General features: G+C 36.4%; 1 protein-coding gene and 1 long non-coding RNA gene across 7 annotated transcripts in view; one reads left to right on the plus strand and one right to left on the minus strand.

Moving 5' to 3' along the window:
• HDAC9 (histone deacetylase 9) overlaps positions 1-24,005 on the plus strand; it is a 907,594-nt gene that overhangs the window by 216,821 nt on the left and 666,768 nt on the right. The gene's annotated exons all lie outside the window — the stretch shown is intronic.
• The window catches only part of LOC115898265, a 32,033-nt gene continuing 12,112 nt past the window's right edge, over positions 4,085-24,005 (minus strand). For both annotated transcript variants that reach the window (XR_004057957.1, XR_004057958.1), the window contains 2 exons: positions 14,885-15,013; positions 4,085-4,250 (listed from right to left, as the gene is read on the minus strand). This is a non-coding gene — a long non-coding RNA (uncharacterized LOC115898265). The remainder of the gene's footprint in view (positions 4,251-14,884; positions 15,014-24,005) is intronic.

The following is a 24,005-nucleotide window of genomic DNA, read 5'->3' on the forward strand; positions in this document are numbered from 1 at the left end:
TGTGTGTGTGTGTTTGTGTGTGTGTGTGTGTGTGTGTGTGTGTAACTATAATAAACTCTTAGATACCCATAACCAAGGCAGGATATGGAATTTAACCATTATCAATAAAACCCCCTATGTGAATTCCCCTCTTTGCCAATGAGAAACACATTTCTGAATATTTTGTTTCTTGTTTCCTTGTATTAAAATTCTAATACATATATATGTATCCCCAAATGAAGTATGAAATGAGTTTTTAAAATGTCTATGCCTGTAGGGTAGATTAGCAAGGAGAGCCATGGAAAAAATAAAACAAACTCAATGGTTATTTGAGAAATGCAGACACATGGCTTTGAGGCTTGGCACCAAGCGTGGGGGCAGTGGCACCATTAGAAAGAAGTAGACATTTCTGTGACTGTCTGCCTCTGTGGAGAAAGGGGGAGCCTAAGGTCAAGATGACAGTGGTTTAAATACAGTGTTAGAATGGAGGTTTTATGAACAGAATCGCAGAAGGAGGCAGGGGACAAGAAGCACACAGGCTGAGACAGACTTTGTATGCGGTGCCTTCTTTTAGGAAGATTGAAGTGCCATGTTTATTGTCTAGACTTGTACTTGCCATGGAAGCAGGACATCTGAGAGCTTGCTCTGTCTGGGCAATTCAAGATAGAAACTTAGAAACGTCATTGTTGAACAGTAGAACTGGAGGTGAAGATTTGAGAAACTTCAGTGTAGTTGCGAGTTGAAGCCACATGAAAGGAAGAAACCTGGGGACAAGAAGCTTAGGAAATGCCCATCACTAATGGTGGTATTGAAAACACATTATAAGCTTTTGCTGTGGCTATTGCTTATCTTTATTTAAAAGCTTTCAGTCATTTTATTTCCACGTATGGGCTTCCTTGGGCTGTCTTTACAATAAATGTTATGGTAGGGGATTATTAGGCTGGCGCAAAAGTAACTGTGGTTTTTGCCATTAAACGGAGTGGACCAAAGAATTTTGCACCAATTCTTTGGTCCATGTGTCTGCATTTCTCAAATAGCCATTGAGTTTGTTTTATTTTTCTGACTGCTCTCCTTGCCAATCCATCCTACTGGCATAGACATTTAAAAACTCTAATTTCATACCTTGTTTGGGGATACATAAATACATAGTAGAATTTTAACAAAATGTTAAATGTTTGAATGCTACAATGACATTCTAAACTAGGTTAGATTCTTGTGACAGTAAATAGGATATTATGGTTTGGCTTGGAATTCTTGTAAGACTTGGAACAGTTTTTAGTCCTGATCCAAAAGAGTTTAGTCATCAGAAGAACCACAAGTGGCACAGTAAATGTCAGTGCTAGGTATAAATGTGACCTCAACAAAGTTTGTTTCTAGGGCTGCCATTCTCCTTCTTGTTAGTTTCTTTGGTCCTACATTTCTTCATCTTCACAATAAGAAGTTGGTCTGGATAATGTGTCAAATCATTAAAATAATGTTCTCTGCTTTTTAACCTTCATGACCTTCCATCCTGCCTGAGGTCTGTGCTTGGGGGATTTCACTCTGCCCTTTCTTCTCTCATAGGCCATTTAAATGTTACAGCTCTAAATTCGTTTTTCTCAGAGTCCTGCTACTTACTAATGCTAAAATACAAGTCTGTATTATTTCCAGTAATTCACAATACACTATGATTGGCCCATATATTCACTCCCAGATGGCTTCTTCAGTGGGGGTTTCACTGCCTCATCCTAAAGTAGTGCTTAATGGTAGACCATTCAGGTAGCATGGCAGAGGTAAGCTAAATAGGGTGATATTGTTATTATTTATTTTCACAAGTACTTTTCTGATTCATTATTTATCTAACCTTTATAAACATAACATTAGAAATGTAAGACCTACATTTTTATGTTTTTCTTACTTGAGATAATTTTCAAAAGTTTTTACTTTCCAGTCGATGAACTTTCTTTGTTTAGCTTATTTTTGAATTGACTGACTGTTCTTAAGTCAATTTTTATGTGATCATGTTGCTACATAGGACACTCTTAGTCATATAGCTATTGCTGTGAGTTGGTTTAAATATCCCATATAAAAAGTTATAAAAATAAATAGTAAAGCTGTTATTATGAATTTACCTATAGGAAAACTGAAATTTTATTAAAAATTTCTTATCAGCATTTTGTGGTTTTGTAACAACACCATGAATGAAAACCCAGTAAGTAGGAGGGAAAGTATTCTATATTTGTAGTTAGGATTGTATCTGTTTGATTCAAAATGATGAGTTAGATTTTAAACTTATTTTGGAGCCCAACTTTTCTTGAGTTTCCAAATGAATAAAGATATTTATATAATAAACATTCAGTTTATTACTGAAAAATGAATTAAGATGACAGTAAATAACCTCAGGTATAGGACTCTGCATTGTAAAGTGGTACATTTAATGTTTATGCAAGAGTAAGATTTTTTAAAAAAATTATTTTAAAAAGTGATTAGCACCTTTGCTGTACAACTCTTAATATTTTTCTTTTTTGTAACACTGCATAAAATTTGAAGTATTTTTTGCTTCAAAATTTGACCTACTTAGAAAAGTTCTGATAATTCCAATGTAAATGTATTCCTTGTTTTGTAAGCAAGCGCCTTTGGGTAATGTATTGGAGAGACAAGTAATCTCATCAAGAAGCGTAATGGACCCTATCACATTTCAAGATATATATTTTTTTTTCCTAGAACTTCTGCTTCAAATTTAGTGTGTGTTTAATGATACCACACTTTACTGGTGAGGGTACTTTTCCAGCAGTTTGACTCTCTTTGCATACAAATGGTATTTTGGGTCTGGCTGCCATTACTGATCTTTTCCTTGAAATGAGGTGACATAATTTGATTTTTTGCCGTCAGGAAAAAAAGGTTTTGTTCATCTTGAGATGTTACAGAAAGAAAGGTTGTCACTGAATGAAATGCATGGCTTGATGCCATTTGTAAAACAGGTTGTTGCTAGCTCAAGAAGGCAGGAACAAATTCTTACTTGGTTGAAAAGTATGATTGGCCGAGGGATAAAGGAAAATCTCCAGAATTAGTCATTCGGGGGCTCTACAATGTAGATCTGAAGCAGCACGGAGGAAAGGCTACCAATCCACCTTAATCTTAGCAAGCACGGAGGAAAGGCTACCAATCCATCTTCATCTTAGCAAGCACTTTTCCTCTTCTTGATTCCAGTGAGCTATGTATTTTAGTCAAAGATGTTAAATTTTGAAGGCTTCTCAAGAGACTCTCATGACAAGCAAGATATTCTTTATTATCTCCTTTTATTATTGAAGCAGTTGAGGTCCTAAGAGACATTAAGTGACTTTTCCAGGAACTCAGATATCACCACCCTAAAATTCAGGTCTTCCTCCCCTTACAGCAGCCTCTCTCTAGTCTAGATCAAGCTTGTCCAACCCATGGCCTGTGGGCCATGTGCAGCCCAGGGTGTCTTTGAATGCAGCCCAACACAAATGTGTAAACTTTCCTAAAATGAGATTTTTTTGCAATTTTTTTTTTTTTTTTTAGCTCATCGGCTATCATTAGTGTTAGTGCATTTTATATGTGGCCCAAGACAGTTCTTCCAATGTGGCCCAGGGAAACCAAAAGATAGGACACTCCTGCTCTAGATATACTGACTTTTCCAAGGAATATCAGGGAGTAAGATCTGTTTTTAATTGGTTCCACTCCCGGTGGAAGGCTTTCTTCTATACATGTCAGGTTTTCTTTGACTTATCAATACCTTCATGAAGAAACAATGAACTGAAGGACATTTTATTTTATTTTATTTTATTTATTTATTTTTTTATTATACTTTAAGTTCTAGGGTACATGTGCATAACGTGCAGGTTTGTTACATATGTATATTTGTGCCATGTTGGTGTGCTGCACCCATCAACTCGTCAGCACCCATCAATTCATCATTTATATCATGTATAACTCCCCAATGCAATCCCTCCCTCCTCCCCCCTTCCCCCTCCCCATAATAGGCCCCAGTGCGTGATGTTCCCTTCCCGAGTCCAAGTGATCTCATTGTTCAGTTCCCACCTATGAGTGAGAACATGCGGTGTTTGGTTTTCTCTTCTTGTGATAGTTTGCTAAGAATGATGGTTTCCAGCTGCATCCATGTCCCTACAAAGGACGCAAACTCATCCTTTTTTATGGCTGCATAGTATTCCATGGTGTATATGTGCCACATTTTCTTAATCCAGTCTGTGAAGGACATTTTAAAAGCAGGTTGTATAAGCCACTAACAAATTTTGAATAATTGCTAGTCTCTGCATATTAGTAAAAAAAAAAAAAAAAAAACAGTTTAACAATATGTTAACTATATGTAGAAATTATTTTTATCACAATAAAATTAAGATATACTATAAGAACAAATTGACTTAGTTTTTCAGTTTACAATTATCTTCCCAAATTTAATACAAGTAAAGATCTTAATAAATGTAACATTAAACTTCTTGAACTATATACCACACACTAATCCACATAAACAGACAGGTTATATTAAAACTAGCAAAGCCGTATTTTGTCTATGCTTGCTAGAAAATAAATTTTGTATATATTCTAGAAGACTAAGATAATTTTGTATATGTAACTGACAGAAAATACTTCTAGGAGAAATATAATTGTTGTATTAAAGGTTATGAAATGGCAGTCGAAACCCCTAAAGTCATGGATTCTAGTTAATACAGTATAATAAGGGAGAGCTCACACTATTCCTCTTGAATCATGCTGCGAAAACTCCTGTCAAATAAAGAATTATTAAGTTGAGTTAAAGAAATTAATTTGTTTCTTCAAAACTGAAGTTAAGAAATGCAAACATTTTTGTTTTCTGGATGAAAACACTTTTTTTTATGCAATGCAATTTTCTAAATAAAAGGTTTATTGCATGTGTATTTTGATGACCTTATTATACTCATTTTGCGTGAAATTGTTTAAAAAATAATATTCCCTCAAGTTAAATTGCTCAACTGAAACTTTCCTGCTTCTCAATATAAGCATCAGAATAATACTTTAAGGTCATAATATCAGAAGCTATTGACTAAGTGATTTAAAGATAGAATGTCTATATTCTCAATGGAGCAAATTAATTTAAATATGGGTGAAGTTGCATTTTATGATAGAGCAGGACATTGTTGTCTTGTTTTTTAACCTCACCCTGAAAATAATTATAGGAAAAAGCAATCTGGATACATTATTGATTTTTTTTTCTTGCATGAAGTGATTTAATCCTCTATTTTATTCTAGAGACTTATTTAGGTTTCATTTACTGTCCCACTGGGATAGTAAATAGCGTAATGCTTTCTTTCATATTACTATCTAAGTATTTAAATGCAGAAATGGAGATGAAAACTTTGACTCCTACTGCATTTGAATGTATGAATTTGCATGTATAAAAATGTACAATAAGCATGTGTATAGAAAAAATCACTGCTATATTTTTTGTAGCTTTTGCTACAGAGACCAAGAGATCAAAATAAATCTGCCCTCAAATGAGAAGTGCCAGCTTCTTCACTTCACATTTCTCCCACCAGACACTCATGTTTAATAATGAGAATGAATAAATGATGCAGTGGATAAAGGTCTATCTTGTTAATTAGATGTTCTCACATGATGAAGTCTTAATACACCTGTGTTTTCCATATTCCCTGTAAATCACCATAGAATTCAAGAAAATGGATCTTGTATGAATCTTCAGATCTATTTATTTTTGTGCATATGCATTTGACCAAGTAATTAATTTAAATGATTTAAATGTTTAATGACTCTACTGCTTTTGAAGTCATATGTGTGGTTCTTAAAAATTTTAAATAATCAGGTGTTAAGAACAGCAGCCTTACCATCAGTTGGTGATTTCCTTAAGTGAAAATTTAAGAGTTGAAGGGCGCAAGTTGTGCAGCAACTAAGTAGAAAATGTACTTGTGATTAATCATAATTCCAGTCTGCTTGTTTGTTCGAGCTCTTGGGTCAGTGCTAGTAATCTTACACACTTAATTGACACTTGCAACGTATGCCCATATGCTTAGTTTTCTAATTGTGGTTCTGATGGGGACTCACTTGGCACATGTAGTTTATATGCATCATCTCAATCGGAAAATGAGAAGAAATCCAGATGATATGAAGTATGCAATGTCATCCTTTGGTGAAGGCATTGTTAATGTGTATGGTGTGGCTGGATATGAGGGTTGAGGTGTCAAAGAAGGGCGTTAGTCTTGGAGCCAGGAAGATCTGGATTTTTACATAAGCATATTATTAGCTACTTCAGTGATATTTGCAAACTAACTTTACCTTTCCAAGTCACAGTTTCTTCATTCATAATGCCTTCTTTGTCAGGTGGTAGTAAACTAAAAGGAAAAAGGTTATGTAAAGTTTCAACCTACTTTCTAGAAGACGTGAAAAAAATTGACTTTGCCTTCATGTGTTTCAGTTTCTTCTTCTAAATGTCTGCTCTGTAAGGTAGTAGTAATTGTATGATGAAGTCATTCTATAAAGCTAGAAACAAACCTTCTAGAAGGCATAGATAAGTGTCTAGTCTATAGTACAGTGTTTGGGGCCTAGGGAGTGCTCAGTAGCCATTTGAGTGACTTAAGGCACTTAGGATACTGACAAGATATTAAACAAATATTATTTCTATGATCTTCTTTTTCAAGAGTTCTTTAACTGGTTGAATTACTAGCTAACAATAGTTAACTATCTCAGTTAAGTAACTTTTTCCTTCAGGTCTTATTTCCCACATATATAATATATAATATAAAGTGTTAATTTTCAAATACTTTTTTTTCCCCATGGCTTTTCCTAAAAATATGATTTTGCTGGATGCAGTAGCATAAAGAAGCCATTAGAATATTGAGAGTTTTTCATAGAAAGGGTAGAACACCAGTTAATATAATGATTAAGTGTGTGGTAAATTCACCCCACCTGTATTATGGTCAAGTCACTAACATAAAGCTATTAAGTTTTCAGTGATGGCAAAAGGGCAGTTATGGAATGAGACTCTTTTTTTTTTTTTTTTTTTTTTGACATGGAGTCTCACTGTGTTGCCTAGGCTGGAGTGCAGTGGCACAATCTCGGTTCACTGCAAGCTCCACCTCCCGGGTTCACGCCATTCTCCTGCCTTAGCCTCCTGAGTAGCTGGGACTACAGGCGCCCGCCACCATGCCTGGCTAATTTTTATTTTTATTTTTGTATTTTTAGTAGAGACGGATTTTTACCATGTTAGTCAGGATGCTGTCTATTTCCTGACCTCGTGATCCGCCCGCCTTAGCCTCCTAAAGTGCTGGAATTACAGGCGTGAGCCACTGCGCCTGGCCGGAATGAGACTCTTACATTCTTTATGTTGAAAGCACAGGTGCTGGAGTCCATGGTAAGATTGTTAGCTGGCTATCAAATTCCATTCCTTCTTGTTTCATGGAAACAGTACCTCAACACGTGCTGGTCAACTAGGCACTAGGACTTCCAGTTCCTATTTGAGATAGGTGTGGCCATGTGGCTAAGTTCTTATGAATAGAATGTGAGTGATTTGGCAATTTGTATCACTTCTGGATCTGTGCTATAAGATATTAGTTATGCTCCATGTTCCTTCCCCCTCCTGCTGAGTGGAACCTCACATGGTTTTGGTCCAGTGTCAACCTTATGCTGTAGCAGTGCTCTAGGAATGTCAGGGCAGCAAGGTGGAAAGACCCTTGGTTGATGAGGTCCTGCCAACCTGAAGTGTTACACAAGAAAGAAATAAACTTCTCTGTTGTTTACAGCACTGTATTAATTGGTTTCTTTGTTACAGCAGCTTAGTATAAACCCTGCCTGATACAGAGTCCCATAGAATTTGGTTGACCAGGGCTCTGCCCAGCATTAGCAAAGTGTTTTGAATCTCCAAGCCCCAGGGTCCTCATGTGTTACATGGTACTATTGTGGGGTTATATGATATAAGAGTTTAAAAGTTCAGCATTTAAATATACTGGAGACTGTACTAAGTGCCTTCTGTACACTGTAATTTATGTTCATGACTAAGTTATGAGTTAGGAATTATCTGGTATGGATGGTAGCTTTAAGGAATGATGAGTATAAATTACTTTCCCAAAGATCTAGTGCTGGTACTGATAGGGCCAGATTTTTTTTTTTTTTTTTTTTATTGTACTTTAAGTTCTAGGGTACATGTGCACAACGTGCAGGTTTGTTACATATGTATACATGTGCCATGTTGGTGTGCTGCACCCATTAACTCGTCATTTACATTAGGTATATCTCCTAATGCTATCCCTCCCCCCTCCCCCCACCCCACAATAGGCCCCGGTGTGTGATGTTCCCCTTCCTGTGTCCAAGTGATCTCATTGTTCAATTCCCACCTATGAGTGAGAACATGTGGTATTTGGTTTTCTGTTCTTGCGATAGTTTGCTGAGAATGATGGTTTTCAGCGGCAATCCATGTCCCTACAAAGGACACAAACTCATCCTATTTTATGGCTGCATAGTATTCCATGGTGTATATATGCCACATTTTCTTAATCCAGTCTATCACTGATGGACATTTGGGTTGATTCCAAGTCTTTGCTATTGTGCATAGTGCTGTACATGTGTCTTTATTGCAGCATGACTTATAATCCTTTGGGTATATACCCAGTAATGGGATGACTGGGTCAAATGGTATTTCTAGTTCTGGATCCTTGAGGAATCGCCACACTGTTTTCCACAATGGTTGAACTAGAGCCAGATTTTTAAAAAGCTCAGACCACCAGACTTCGGAGCTCATACTCTCAAGCAGTACCAGCAGCTCTTAGCACAGTGTGTGGAAAATATTAAGCATTTCATAAGTGCTAATAGTATTATTAATTCTTAGCAAACATCATGGAGCCCCGGTTATAGGTAAAGTAATGTGGCTTGTGCTTTGGGGACCCTCAGGCTGTTTAGCAGGGGACACAGATATGTGAAAAAGTCATTAGAGTACAAGTACTGCATGAAAGTTGAAAAAAAGTAGGTTTTCTTTGACAAAAAGGTAATAGGGATCAATGAATCTTAGAAATTAGATCACCTACCATGCAATCACAAAATATGTCATATTCTACACTGTTCATATAATATTTGAGGTCCATACATCAATTTCAATGGGAGCAGAGTGTGTAAGTCACTTTTACATATTCCAAGACTTAAGAATATGTCTTGTGATTTCTCTAAGAGAAATTCTCCAGCAACTCAGAAGCATAGAACCCTCAGTGGAAAATGTATAAAAATGAACCATGCTGCCCTGGACATTCACATGTGCCCCCACCCCCATCTCCACTGTCCCTGACTAGTGAATCCTTCCTAACACATCCAGATGCCATGGTCCCTGATTTTATTGGAATAGGGTAAAAAGTTTAAGAACCGGAAATTCTAAATTGCATTTCTTCATAGGGTAAGAAATCAGTTTTTGGCTCACACACTCTTCCGTCAGGGCAGGAAGACCTTTTCTGACCCACCAATCTGAGTAGCACCTTTCCCTCCTGGTTATTCTCTTTTCCAGAATTCTGTATCTTTCCTCCATAGCCCACTTTTTATAATTGTAATGTTTGTGTTTGCTTTTACTTGCACATTGTATATCTTCTTCCATCTTCGCTCTTGATGATAAGTGCCACAATAGCAAAAATCATATACCCTCCACCAACCAGTGCATGCAGATATCCTAGGCCAGTGCCTGACACACAGCAGGTGCTCAATAAACAGTCATCAAATGTGAAAATACATGAATAATTTTAGGTTTGAGTAAAAGAAAAATAAATATTGTTAGTTTCCCCACTTTCTCAACTAATTCTGAAAAAGAAAAATGAAAACATGATCTGGAATAGTTTGCTTCCACTGAAGCTAGAAATTCACATTCACATTTGCTGGTCCTTTCACCTTCTTCCACTGTGCCAACCCATATGTGCCCAAAGAAACATAACTCAAAGCTGAATAAAGCATGACTCCCCTTTTGTCATCAGGTTTTCTGGTCTGTAAGTCAACCAGAGAAATAGTAATCTAGAACTGTTTGAATGACGCATAGTTCTGCTCTACCCTTGTAGAGCATACAAAGAAGCAAAGTTTCTGATCTCTAGGCAGGGGTCTAGTAGATGAGAAGACAAGATATATGCATAGCACGCCATGTAATACAGAGTGAGTAAAGAGTGCAGCAGTAATTGCTTAAGGGTTCAGGAAAGGGAGTTGGCACAGTGGCCTGGGCTGATCAGGAGAACTTGGAATGGGTTGGTGAAGGGAAGTACTTGCCAGGTCTTGAGGGACTAACTAGAACAAGGAAGGTAACCTGAGCCCAGGTGAGTGAGCTAGAACACCAAGATGTATTTTAGTTTGAATTTATTCCCACCCCCAGCAATTCATTCCCCAGTCCTGAGACATGGAATGAAATGTAAGTTGTTTATTTGGGAGGAGATCCCAGGAAACTCCAATAGGGGAAATGAGGCAGGGAATGGAAGGCAGCCAAAAAAACAATATGTTATCAAGTAAGTTGGTGTGCTGTGTAACTAAAGCTTAGTTCTGCTGTGGAGCTCTGGAAAACTGTGCAACAGGCACGCAGGATGAGGAGCGGGGTCATTTCAATACCAACTCTAGACCATTGTTATTGGTTGGGGGCTGCTGTGGATAGGACTCAGACTGGGGGTAGGGGTGTTAATTCCTCAGCACTTCTGGCCACTGAAAAATACATCCAGTCATTACAGTTAGAAGTCAATGTCTGGCCACTGTGTACTGCAGTCGCAAAAGCAAGGAAATATGGATGGACTGTTGATAGCATCTGTTATGATGTGTTTTCAGAAGTAAATCTGAGTTTTACCCATGCTCCAGAAATATGTTTACATTGTTTTGAGGTAGCAGCCTTTGTAGGACAGAAAAGATGATAGTAATCTAAGTTTAATTAAGACTGAGTAATATAGGAATAGTTTGGAATTGACCAAATAGATTCTGAAGGCTTCTACACATACTTTTGGTGTCTCTCCAAATGGTGCTATTCATGCTACTGGTAATTACTTTTCTTTAACACCTTTTGATCCAGGCATTTTCTTGCTTACGATCTTTGGATGGATATTCATCCTGGCAGGATTAAGTCTTAACTCCTCAGACTTTAAGATTTCTACAGTTATTTCAACTGTTTTTCTAGCTTCATCAATATTGCTGAATATAAATTCTTCACTCTAACCAGACTTGTTTACTCACACTCCTTTTGGCTCCTGCTATTTTGGATTTGCGAGACACCCCCCCACTTACTTAAATTCTTCTCATTCTCCATGTCCATTTCCAAACTCCCTCATGCAGCCATCTCCCCTGGTCATCTCAGCCAGCAGACTGTGATCTCACTTCTCTCCTGGACCTCATTGCACAGTTAACATTGTGATATGTCTTCTATCTATTAATGTGAAGTTAATTTTTTCTTATATTATTAAATTTGTTGTGTGTTTATGTCTTGGCCCCTCAGCTAGAGGAGGGAAGTTCTTGTGTGTGTGTGTGTGTGTGTGTGTGTGTGTGTGTGTGTGTGTGTGTAGGGGGAGGCAAGAGTATCTGTTTTGAAGTCATACCTCTCAAGTTCAAATCCTGACTTCCCCATTTATGAGCTTTGAGTCCGTGGGCAAGTAATTGACACCTCAACAAGCATGAACATTTATGCCTGTTAATCCAAGAGTACAAAGGGAGGGCACATAAATGAAAGTTCTGATGTGTATTAGAAAGGCTCTTAATATAAGAATCATCTTGAACACATTGAGTTTTGTGAAAATAATGGTAATTGTTCAAGGCCATTAAAAAAATACTTCATTTCCTCCAAAGTTCTTCTTGTTACCATGTCATTTTCACAAATAAAGTGCTTGCTGTTTCTTAGGTTCTAAAACTAGTCTCCAACATTATAAAATCATAATTATTGCCGGGTGCCATGGCTCACGCTTGCATTCCCAGCACTTTGGGAGTGTGAGGCGGGCAGATAACTTGAGGTCAGGAGTTGTAGACCAGGCTGACCTGTTAACACGGTGAAACCCTGCCTCTATTAAAAATACAAAAATTAGCCAGGTATGGTGGTGCACACATGTAGCCCCAGCTACTCGGGAGACTGAGACAGGAGAATAACTTGAACCCAGGAGGCAGAGGTTGCAGTGAGCCAAAATTGTGCCATTGTGCTCCAGCCTGGGTGACAGAGTGAGACTGTGTCTCAAATTTTTAAAAAATTTGTAAAATTGAAAAAGAATCATAATTATTAAAGTCATAGTAATATTTTAAAAACAATTATGCATTAACAAAACAGCTGATGTCAGTAACACCAAAGATCAGGGTGTGGAATACATGCACCAGTGGTTCTCCATCTGACTAGATGTACTTTCCAGGAAATGAAAATACTTGAAGCTTTTCAAAAAGTTCTGGAAGAAAAACCATTTCTGATACCTACAAATGTATATGTATAAGAAAACGTTACAAATATAAAAACACATGTTTTTAAACTCAAATGTAATTTTAAGAACTTTGCCTTAATTTATGTTTATATTGCCAAGTAACTTAAACATTTTAATAGTGTCACTGACTGATGTTGATTATTAGACACTTCATCCAATTCATGAAGTTGGTTTTAGCAATCTATATGAACTAGGTTAATTAAAATGTGAAATTTGCAAAACCAGGCCTACATAGAATACTTTTAAACATCAAAAGAAAATAAATCACTGTTGTAGCCCTGTTTCTTTCATAGTTATATAGATTTGCTTAACCATATACAAGAAAAGAACTTTTCTTTTGAGGAAAAGGTACACTTGAACTCTGATCTGTAATTATTTAAGCTTTGGACAGTTCATAGCCTAATCATTATTTGCTGTAAATATACTGTACTCCCTTTCAAAGTGATATTTGATCTGCATTTAGTACGTGGTATTAGATTTTAAATTTCTTAAAGATATAAAAAAGGTTTGGTATACTCAGTGGGTGATTGAAGATATGCTACTTCATGGAGAAAAATATATTAGGTGTGTCTGACCTGGAAAGAATGTTCTATTAATCTTTTTCTTGTGTCAGATTTATAACAAAAAGAAGTGGAAACTATATTAAACCGGGGTATAAGTTACATATATATGTGTATATATATATCTATAGAATATGAAAAGATGTTAGCCATTATTTTTTCTCTTATTCATGCTCTTCTCTAATTTAAACTCAAATTCTGGGGATTTGTATGAGTTTTTATGTGTAAATACTAAGACAGGAAGATAGGGTTCATTGAATGATCCCTTCTTCAGATCCACTTTATAAGGCAGACTTTACGTTTGTGTGTAGATGTAGAAACAGGTCCAGAAACATCAGGGAACCTGAACAAAGTCACGTGGCTGGTGAGGGGAGAATTCGTGTCAACTCCAATTCCCTTGGAGAATATATGCAAATTGCCTGCTTGTGTTTGTGGAGATCTCTAAGTCAATCCATATTACCCACATTTCATTGCATAATTGTGAGTTTACTGAGACTTTGACCAGAAATATTGTAAAGCTGAGCTTGTTTCATGGCGTTTGGGAGGAGTTGAAATAAATCATTTCAAGGACAATGAAATGTTCAGCCCAAGGTACACTTGTCCTTGCTTTAAACACCCATTTCCTTTAAGGTCTTTCTAATGAGACCTTGCAGATTTTCCGAAAAATATACTGTGTCAGTGGCAGCTTATTCACCTTACTTACATAGTTCGAGGAACTGCTTGTTTAAATTTAGATACTGTCTCTGATGAAATGTTTTGACAAAGTAATACCAGCTTGATACTATTTAAAATATTTTGACAGATGGGAAAATTGTTTCAGTCTGAGTTGAGCAATACTTTATTGCAGTATTTTGTGAGTTAGAAAAAAATGGTAAAGGTAGCCTCACTGTTCCCCAAAATAACATCCTTCCATTCTCCCTGAGGAGAGAAAGGCCTCCATTCAGTCATAGATTACAGTATGTGTGCTGAGTATGTTAAGAATTCACACAGTTTAAACAAGAGGGAACATTTGGGGACTATTTCCAAACAGGGAACATTTATCGTTCTGTAAGCAAACTGAACCTAAAGAACTTTCAGGAACATTTGTTGTGGTAGCACGTTATGAGAGCCTTCTCATGGCCTGGTGGAATTGTTCTCAATTAATAAAACTAAATCACTAGATTTTAAAACTAGCTTGGATGAAAAAAAAAGCTCAAATTTACCTACTTCAGTATCTAGATTTTTTACAAAATGCTATTATAATTAAAAATATTTAAATATTTCAAATTAATTGCAAAGGATGAAATCCAGGTGGTCCTTGTTTGTGATATTAAACAGATGTGTTGAAGCAATGTGATAGGGCAATGGTCCTCAAAGTGTGATTCCTGGACCATTAGAAATGCAAATTCTAGGCTTTCTGAATCAGACACTGGTGCAGCCCAGCCATGTGGATTTTAACTCATGTTCCTGATCATTCAGATGCACACTTTAGCTTGATAAGTGCCCAGATAGTGTAGAGACTTTCAAGCTATCCCTTTGAGGCCTGCCACATTGGAAAGAGGGAGGACTGGGGGGCGGGGGATGATCAGGAATGATTCCCAGGCTTCCCCATGTCCATTTCAGCTATAGGAACTTTGATTTTCTGTTTTACATATCACAAAGTTTTATGTTGGGCTCTGTGACTACATGATTTTGAAAAACACTGGGATAGATATTTCTTTGGAGGACGATATGCCATGGCCCAGAAAATCTTTAGAGAATGACAGCATCTCTGGCTGTGTTCACGTTGTTTTAGCAATATGTGTGTCCTGAAACTGAATTTTGTCAGTAAAGTAAGAGTTGGCCTGTGTGTCAGTGACGGCCTCATGTTAACCAGTCTCTTAAGGAACACATGTACAAGTCAGAAATGCCAGTTTTCTTTTTCTAATGAGAATCAGAGACATAACAAAAAAATATGCGTATACTCACGTTTAACTCCTCCTGATATTCTCACTGTGCACAAGTTAACATTTAGAGTTGGGGATATCCCAACAAATCCCTTGTCCAGTGATTGAATTGTCCATGATACCAATTCAGGCCTCCACCTTTGATATATTCCTGCAGGTGTGACATAGACATCATACAGCATTGTTAACTTACAAGTATAGAATCAGGGGAAAGAGAAGTTGACATTTTCTACAGATTTTTATGAACTTGTACAAATCCACTACACACATACACACACACACACACACACACACACTTACTAAATTGCTGAAGGCCCCTAAATTCAGTGTCTTTCTGAACCATGTTATATAAATCTACTCTATTATCTCTTTCAAATTTCTGTCTCTAAAAAAATTTATATATTGTTGACGGTTGTTTTTATAGATTTTTAATGTCATTAATTAAATTGTAATAAGATCTTTATGTTAATGTAACTTTTTGCTCACATAATTTTATATTGATGTTATTTGTTTACCTCTCAGTTCTGGAGAGAGGTGATGATGGTGATGATGATGACAAAAATAGGTTACTGTTCTTATAACAAGGATTCTGCAGTTAGCTTAGAGGTCTTACACAGTACCAAACAGTGTTCTAAGTACTTTATATTTATTAATACCTTTTATTCACACAGTCCACCTATGACAAAAGCCTTTAACCTTTTGAACATAACCCCCAATGAAAAAATTGACATTTAGAACATATATACTTCCTCTATGTATATATTGTATATGATTAGGAAAATAAATAATGAATCAACTTTTATTATGTCTAGTAACTCGTGATTTTTTATTCCATTCCATTTTATTATGTTTAATTTCATTTTTAAAAGTCCATTTGAGATTCAGAAAATTGATTTCCTTACTCATATTAATTGTCACAGCCTGCAGAATGAAAAATTGTGCTGTTAGACAGATAATATTATTTATATTTTACAGATGAGGAAATAGGCACAGAGAAGTTAGGTTAGTTGCCCAAATTTACATAATGAGTGGCAAATCCACAGTTCAAACTTGGGCAGTCTGTCTCCAAAGCCCTCGCTCATAGTAGTATATTCTGTCTTACCTAGTCAACTCCTTCATATTCTAATACTGTCAAGGAGGGATGAACCAAATGGGGAATGTTTTTTCTCCCAAATATGGGGACAATATAGTGACAGCCTCAAATTTTCTAAATAGAAGGGTTTAGAGATGAAGGAATGGAAGCTGGATGTAAACTGGCATTAGAGCTACTTTTCTACTTGAAGGCATCCTTTTATTTAGGATGTATGTTTGTTTTAGGAAGTATTTGTAAAGAGGCTGATGGAGATTAATATGGGGGAAATGGCTTTTGCCACTGAACCACCCTCTTGGCACTACCACGGGAAATGTATTTTAAACAATCTAAAGAACAGTAGGTGGAAAAGATGTATACCCATATTTAAAACAAAATATTTGTTATGTGGAGATTCCTGGTGAATGAGGAGAGGACAAAGTGATTGTAGGACCTGTCGTCCTGACTCCTTCTAGGGCATACAGTTAGAGGTGCAGGACTGCTAACATGGCTGCATATTTTTGAACACAGACATATTCTTTCCCTGGTGCTTTTAAATGTGATTTAAAAATAGGCGTCAGATGAACAGGCACAAAATGCAAAGATAGGAGAGCCATAGAGTGAAAAATCTAGATTTCTGTATCTTTTCCTTGATTGTCTCTCCTTTCTTTCTCCTTCCTAGAAACAATCACTGTTGTCTCTTTCTTGTGTAGCCTTCCAGAATGCTATGCTGTGTATGTCAGTGTGAGTATCTGTAGTAAACATTAACATATTACTACACATTTTCTGTGCCTTGAATTCATTCCTCTTATAATATGTTTCAAATTTTGTTCCACATATAGAAGTGCCTTGGGCCTCCTTTTTCACAGCTACATAGTAGTTCATCGTGTGGGTTTTCCAAAATTAATTTAACAGATCCTCTGTTAGCAGACATTAGATAATTTATAATCTTTTGCAAGCCTGATTATTTTAATGTAAATTGTAACTAGGGTTCTGAGCCCTCTGTGTGGTCTTTTATTCTTAGCAGAAGCTTCACAACTCTCTAGGTCTTCAGCAGGGACTGATAAAGATCAAATTGTTGAATTAGGTCAGGTTTGTGTCAGGAAGTTCCTTGATCTCAATTTTCTCAGATGGCTATTTTTAGCTTGTGAACAGTAATCATGGTAAGAAGTCTTTGTATCTTGCCCTAGACAATCTTCTCTTGGAAGATTAAAGTGGCCCCCTTTAAAAGGTTTAAGAAATGCAATTTGCTAACAGTTTAATGGGTTTATTAGGGACTTTGAAGATATATTTCTAGAAGGAGAAATATTTTTGCTTCTCTGAAAGTTCTAGCTACTTTATGCTCCATAGCCATTAAAAACTTTTCAGATTTGTCTTCCTATAAATCATAGAGATTTGGAAAATTAGATACAAGGCACCTGTTTTCTTAAATGCATGGTTACCTATTCCTTTGTCCTTCCCTTTCAAGACAATTCTGGGAACAGTTTGTTCAGCTTTACAAATAAAACATTTCTTCACTACCTGAGTTTTCTGTCACCCATGCATTCTAAAAATATTTTAGCTGATTTCAGGGAAAAGTATTCAATATTAGTGAGTGATAATTGTATGAAAAATAGACCAGTAAAGCAATCAAGTGGAAACTTGGTAGAAATGTATGGATAAGAGACGTGGTCCATTCTGCATTTTTCGGATTCAATTATATCCACAGTAACTCAGAGATAACAAAATTGGTGCTATGTTGCAAATAATCTGAAGAAAATAATGCTGTAAATTCTTTCAAAAGTGATTTCAGAATTTAATATTTTCCCATCGGGAGATTTATGACCTGACACTGAGAATTATTAAGGCTCAGATCCAAATACTTAGTTTGTTTTCTCTTGCTCAGCATTTAGTAAAGAGGTGGAACACACTAGTCAGATATTGGTTAGTCAAGCTCGAAATTCAGGATTTCATATCCTTGTCACCATGTGTGAACTTTGGAATATTTGGATTTTAATATATGCAAATGCTTTTATAATGTGTGATGTGTTAGGTGAAAATTATTGCACACACTAACAATTTAATTTAAAATGCTACTCTTGAATATTTTATAAACCACTGGAATATTAACATACCCTTAATGAATATAAGACTGTTTCTTCTTTCTCTGTTAAATCATGTGGACTGCATTCTACTTAATACACTGCCTCAATTTATCCTTTTGTGCTAAGATTTTAAGTTAAAATAGAAAATAAACATTAAATCAAGTTGGGCTGCAACCATGTTCACTTGGGAAATTTCACTTAGAGATGTTTGATATATTTCTGGAGAGATTTCAGGGATCTACATTGGTTAAGTTGAATCTATAATTTGGTTATACATAAAATTAAAGTTAATCTAAGTGGACAGAATCAATACTCTTCTGAGTTTAATTAGATGGCTAGCTTCCAAGCAAGAGATTATTCTTTTTACTCTCCTCCTATCCTCTTTCCTTAGGCAGCAAAATAATTCCTTTGCCAAAGTATGTTGGACAGTTCCCTGGTGACAAGTTCTATAGAAACTCATAGCTATCCTGTTAGCAATGTGAGACAGAAGGGAGGGATATGTGGGTGAGCAGGCCATTGTATTCTAGAGATAGTAGTAAGTCTGCCCTATCTCCAGATCACAGCCCAGCCAAAGGTATAGTGTCCCATTTGCAGAGGATCTGTAGTCACTGTTTCTAAACCAAACTTATGAAACAGGATGGTGTTTCTTTCAGGCTGAAAAATCCCAGGACAGAAAAACAGGAAAAGTCGGGGAGATAAATTATAAATTAGACTGAACTTGCAGTTTGAGAATCCTGCTATTAATAGTTATGTTTGATATGAGATGCCTGGAAATGTGGCAGTAAATTGGAGTGAGGTTTTATTTCAGGTAATAACTTTCCTTTTATCTCTGTTGGTGCATTGGCAAGAAAATCTAGAAGAGTTTTAGGAGGGCTGGATGATATAATCTTCATCGTTCTTTATGTTCAGTGTCATACACAGGCATTTACTTATTGAAGAGTAAGTTATTTACAGTGTTTTAAGAGTGAGATTTTATTCTAGCTCCATGAAACAACTGGGTTGAGTTGTCATGGTTGATATTACAGGAATTATTTGATGAGTAGATGCATTTTTAGCAATAAATTTAAAATAGGTTTAGTAATATTTAAGCTACATGATTATATTTCTAACTTTGTGGCTGTCTTTTTTTTTTAAATGAAGTTTGAAATTTGTGCTTTATAATTCAGATTTTTATTGTTCATGTTGCACCATCAAAGATAAATATCTGTTAAGTAGTTTATATAAGCAAGGAATAGTGAGAAATAAAGACCAGTAAGAAAGGTTCTGTCTTCAGTGGTTCGCATCAACCTGGTTGAAAAACCTTGGCAAGAGTACATGAAATAAATAACATTAGCCATACACAGGTTGTGATCTTATTGTAGGTATTAGGCACAGTATCAGAACAGAATGCATTTCTGTAATCCTCATGTTAAAGGAAATGGATTTTTTTATATAAGATTAATGAAGACAGAATAAACTAACTTTTTTTGTTCTGTTTCCTATACCTTATTGTAAAATTAATATTTATTGAGCACTTTAGGTGTCAGGCATTCACTGTTCTGTGTTTACCATATGTATGAATTCCTTTAGTCCTTAACATCTCATGAGATGGGCATGTTATGATCATCCCTTTAGAATATATAAAGGAACTGAGGCACAGCATGGCTCATTAGCTGCTCAAGGTCACAGAGCTCATAACTCATGAAACCAGGCTGTAAAAACAAGCCACAGGACTTGTGAGTCAACACTCTTAACTTCTGTGCTTTATACTTTCTCTCATTTCGCTTCATATTAGTTAACACCTCTCTGCCTTAAGCCTAAATAGATGTCCAATTTGCACTAGAAAAATACAGGCTTTAGGCTAGGATCAGAGACTTGAAATTTATTTCTGTAGAAAAGGATGAGTTATTTTGATGTAAGTATTCACAGCACTACATAATTTAAGTGATTAAATTAATCCTCTTTGGTGAGGTGGGGGGAGTTTCTAGGAGGATGACACCCTAACCTTTGGATGCTGAGAGATGCATATTTATGTAAGTACACATTTCCTCTACCTGCTCAGTCTAAACTGACTTTCTTCATGGACAGATCCTTATGATGGTGACTTCTGTCACAGATCACAAGAGAGCCAGTCACAGACTTGGGTGTCTGCACTGAAGAGAGTCCTTTAGAGACTGAGTGTCTGATGGAACTGTGTTTGCAATTGTCTTTTTCTGTTTATGTGACCTTGGAAAGTTACTACTGAGTTTTATTTCTTCTTCTCCTTAAAATGGTAATGAAAATATCTAGCTCATAGGGTGGTTGTGAGAATGACATCTGAAAACATCTATGAGCACCCTAGCTGCATAAGAGCTATGCCAGTTTTTCTCAAAATGGTAAGTACCTGTGAAGTCATCTGGAGATCTTCTTAAAATGCAGACACTGATTCAGTTGATCTAGGGTGAGGCCTGAGATTTTGCATTTCTAACAAGCTCTCAAATGATACTGTGCTGGTCCAGGGACCACACTTTGAGTCACAAGGTCCTGCACAATATGCATAGAAGAAATGTTTCTATTAATAGGAGCTCTTAAAGGTTGTATTAACAGAACATTTCTGTTGATAACTTTGCACTCAGTTTGGGGTTGTCTGCTGAAATATGTACATATAATGTATAAGTATTGAGAAATATGGCATTTAGAATCTTTTCATTGGGAAATAATGCATTCCATAATGGTTTTATGCTGCATTGTGACAAAAAATAAATTTGGAGTCCTCTTTGGAATAAGATTCCATTAAAAATCCACTCATGTTGCCAGGTGCAGTGGCTCATGCCTATAATCTCAGTACTTGGGAGGCCAAGGCAGATGGATTGCTTGAGCCCAGGAGTTTGAGACCAGCCTGGGCAACATGAGGAAACCACATCTCTATAAAAAAACAAAAAAACAAAACAGCTACTCAGGTGGTGTAATCCCAGCTACTCAGGAGGCTGAGGCAGGAGAATCGCTTGAGCCCAGGAGTTGAGGTTGCGGCGAGCCAAGATCATGCCATTGTATTCCAGCCTTGGTGACAGAGCAAGACCTTACCTCAAAAATAAAAAATAAAAAAATAAAAATTCAGGCCGGATGTGGTGACTTATGCCTGTAATCCCAGCACTTTGGGAGGCCGAGGAGGGCAGATCACGAGGTCAGGAGATTGAGACCATCCTGGCTAATACAGTGAAACCCTGTCTCTACTAAAAATACAAAAAAAATTAGCCAGGCATGGTGGCAGGTGCCTGTAGTCCCAGCTACTAGGGAGGCTGAGGCAGGAGAATGGCGTGAACCCAGGAGGCGGAGCTTGCAGTGAGTGGAGGGCGCACCACTGCACTTCAGGCTAGGTGACAGAGCAAGACTCCGTCTCAGAAAAATAAAATAAAATAAAATAAAATAAAATAAAATAAAATAAAATAAAATAAAAAGTTAAATAAATAAAATAAAAATTCAGCCATGTTAAAAGACTCACGAGTGTAGTAATGAATGAAAGATGTGATTGAGTAACTTTGTATCATATGTTTATTTCTAGCAGCCAGATTTTCTTGACTAAAACAATAATAAGTCCTGGCTCTCTGATTATTCTAAAAAGTGAATTTATTATCTTGAGGGCATTGCTCTTAATGTATTTTGAATAATAAAATGCTGAAATTAAGTATACTTGACTTCTGTCTGATAAATTTGAATTTTAAATCAGACTTTTGAAAACAGGAAGAAAAACTCTATAGGAATATCCAGTCACTTGTAATGTCAAAAATGGTAGAACTTAGGACTCACATGTGTCTTTCCTAAATGTGAGTTGAGTAACTGGCTCCAGATGTTACTGATGGCATGCCGTGCTTGTGCCATATCTGTGTTCTCTGATAACTGCTAAATCAACTGCTGCCTAAAGTAGTGTCAAGACAGTGAAAAGCCTCTGGCCACCTGTGGAATTGTTTAGGGGGATGGGACTTTCTACTTTGGGGAAAATCTAAAAATCTATGGTGTAAGGCAATCCTTTGTGTTTCGTTTCTGTTAGACTACTTTTGTGTTGTCAAAAGTAGTCTAACAGAAATATTTAGCAGTCTAACAGAAATCTGTGTTGTCAAAAGTTCTTCATAAATTTCATTGCTCTGTCTTGCATAAATGGCCTAGTATACAGGCTCTTTCAAATGGTTGGTTAAACTAAAAACTTTCCTGTAGGAGTGGAAATGGGAAGAGAGTCTTGCCCTACTTAAACTCCAGAAAATATGATAATGGTCTCCTGTAGAAGCTCTGACTAATCATATATTTTTTGATGACAGGCGCTTGCATCAAAACAGCATCAAAGACAGAAGAAAAGAATTATATCAGAGCCTGGTTCATCCCAGTGTCCTGGCCTCCTAGGGAGGTGTTAGAATGGGATGGTTTTTTACTTGCAGCTGCAAGATACGCCAGCATCTCTTGAATCAGAGCCTTTCATGAAGTAAGGGAGAATTACAATAGGACTGTAGCTGAGGCCAAGGAATTAATAGAAAGATTAAATTTTGTATGTTTTAATTCAATACAAAAATGCTACATAAACATCTACCTTTTAAAAAATATGAAATCTTTTCCATTAAGCCTACATACTTGATCAGCAAGCACACCTCACACTTACTGTTTTCAATAACAAATGTAATGTGGATGGCATTTGTTTCAGTGATAACTACAGACAACAATAACTAATGAATAACTTCAGTGATACCCGGAGTCACCTGTGGAGATGGTGAAAATATTTAGAATTGACAATTCCTACTGCATTCGTAGAAAAAGAGGTACAGTGGAGTGGGGTCTCGGTATCTGGATTTTTAAACTGTTCTATTGTTGATTTGAATCAATTCATCATGAATTAGCAAGTTGCTAGTAAGTAGCATTAACTACTGATGATGATCAATTCTTTTCTTGAGAGACGAAGGCAGTAAACTATTATAGAGAAGGTCTGGGCTTTGGCTTCAAAGAGACCTGGGTTCATACTTTGGGCCTGTCACAGAATTATATGAAATTTTTCCTTTGTTTCTTTATGTGATGAGGGGGGATAATACACTCTATATCATAGGGTGGTGGAGGTTAAATGTAAAAACATAACGACTAGTATAGTGCTTAGTACGTTACAGACTTTTGCTCCGCAAAGTCTTGACCTGGGATCAGCAGTATTTGCATCACAGCAGAGATCCAAGAAATGTAGTATCTCAGGCCCATTCCAGACCTCCTCAGTCAGAATCTGCATTTCCGGGGGATTCCTCTGTAACCTGTAGTGTGACAAGCACTGATACAAATAAATGCTAAGTGTTTGTTAGTGTAGTAGCATTTGCCATAATTGTTGATTGCTTTTACAGTTCTGAACTGATAATCTTTAAAAACACCATGATGGTTGAAACAAAAACACTTTGTGGCATTTATTTTCTGGTATTTTCTTTTTATTCATACTAACTAGAGTAGTTTCTGTTGCTAGTGAAGATTTGTTTGGGGTCCAGTAAAACTTTCAAAATCGCCTTTCAGATCTTAAGTATCTTTTAGTTATCTCCTTCTTTTTATGTTTATGCATTTAAACATAAACTATAAAGCCCAAGAAGCAGTTTAAAATTAGGCACAATGTATCTGCAAATAAAAACTCATCTAGCAACCAATAAAACGGAAACTTGCAGATTCCCAGCCAGATTTTAAAAATCAGATCAAATATTTGGAAACTATGCTATTTGTTGATGCCTATAAATTTAAAAATAAATCAAACAAATCTGCTATTCTTGCAAAGCCTCAATTTTATGAGTTCCCCATCATTATTGGAATGAGAAATCACCATTGTAAACTCTGCACTAAATTTGCTTTCTTTATTTGACTTTTAAAACTCACCAATATATTGCTTGTAATTTAGCTCTGACAAAAATATAAAAAAGGCTAAATTTAAGAGGCACTTCTGTTGTGTTCCTCAAAAAAATTTTTTGCCATCCAACTTTGGGAGGTAAAGATGTATTTGTCATCTACAGCTAGGCTTAAATATTATT

This window comes from Rhinopithecus roxellana, chromosome 6, assembly GCF_007565055.1.
Source record: "Rhinopithecus roxellana isolate Shanxi Qingling chromosome 6, ASM756505v1, whole genome shotgun sequence".
In the NCBI taxonomy this organism is placed as follows: Eukaryota; Metazoa; Chordata; class Mammalia; order Primates; family Cercopithecidae; genus Rhinopithecus; species Rhinopithecus roxellana.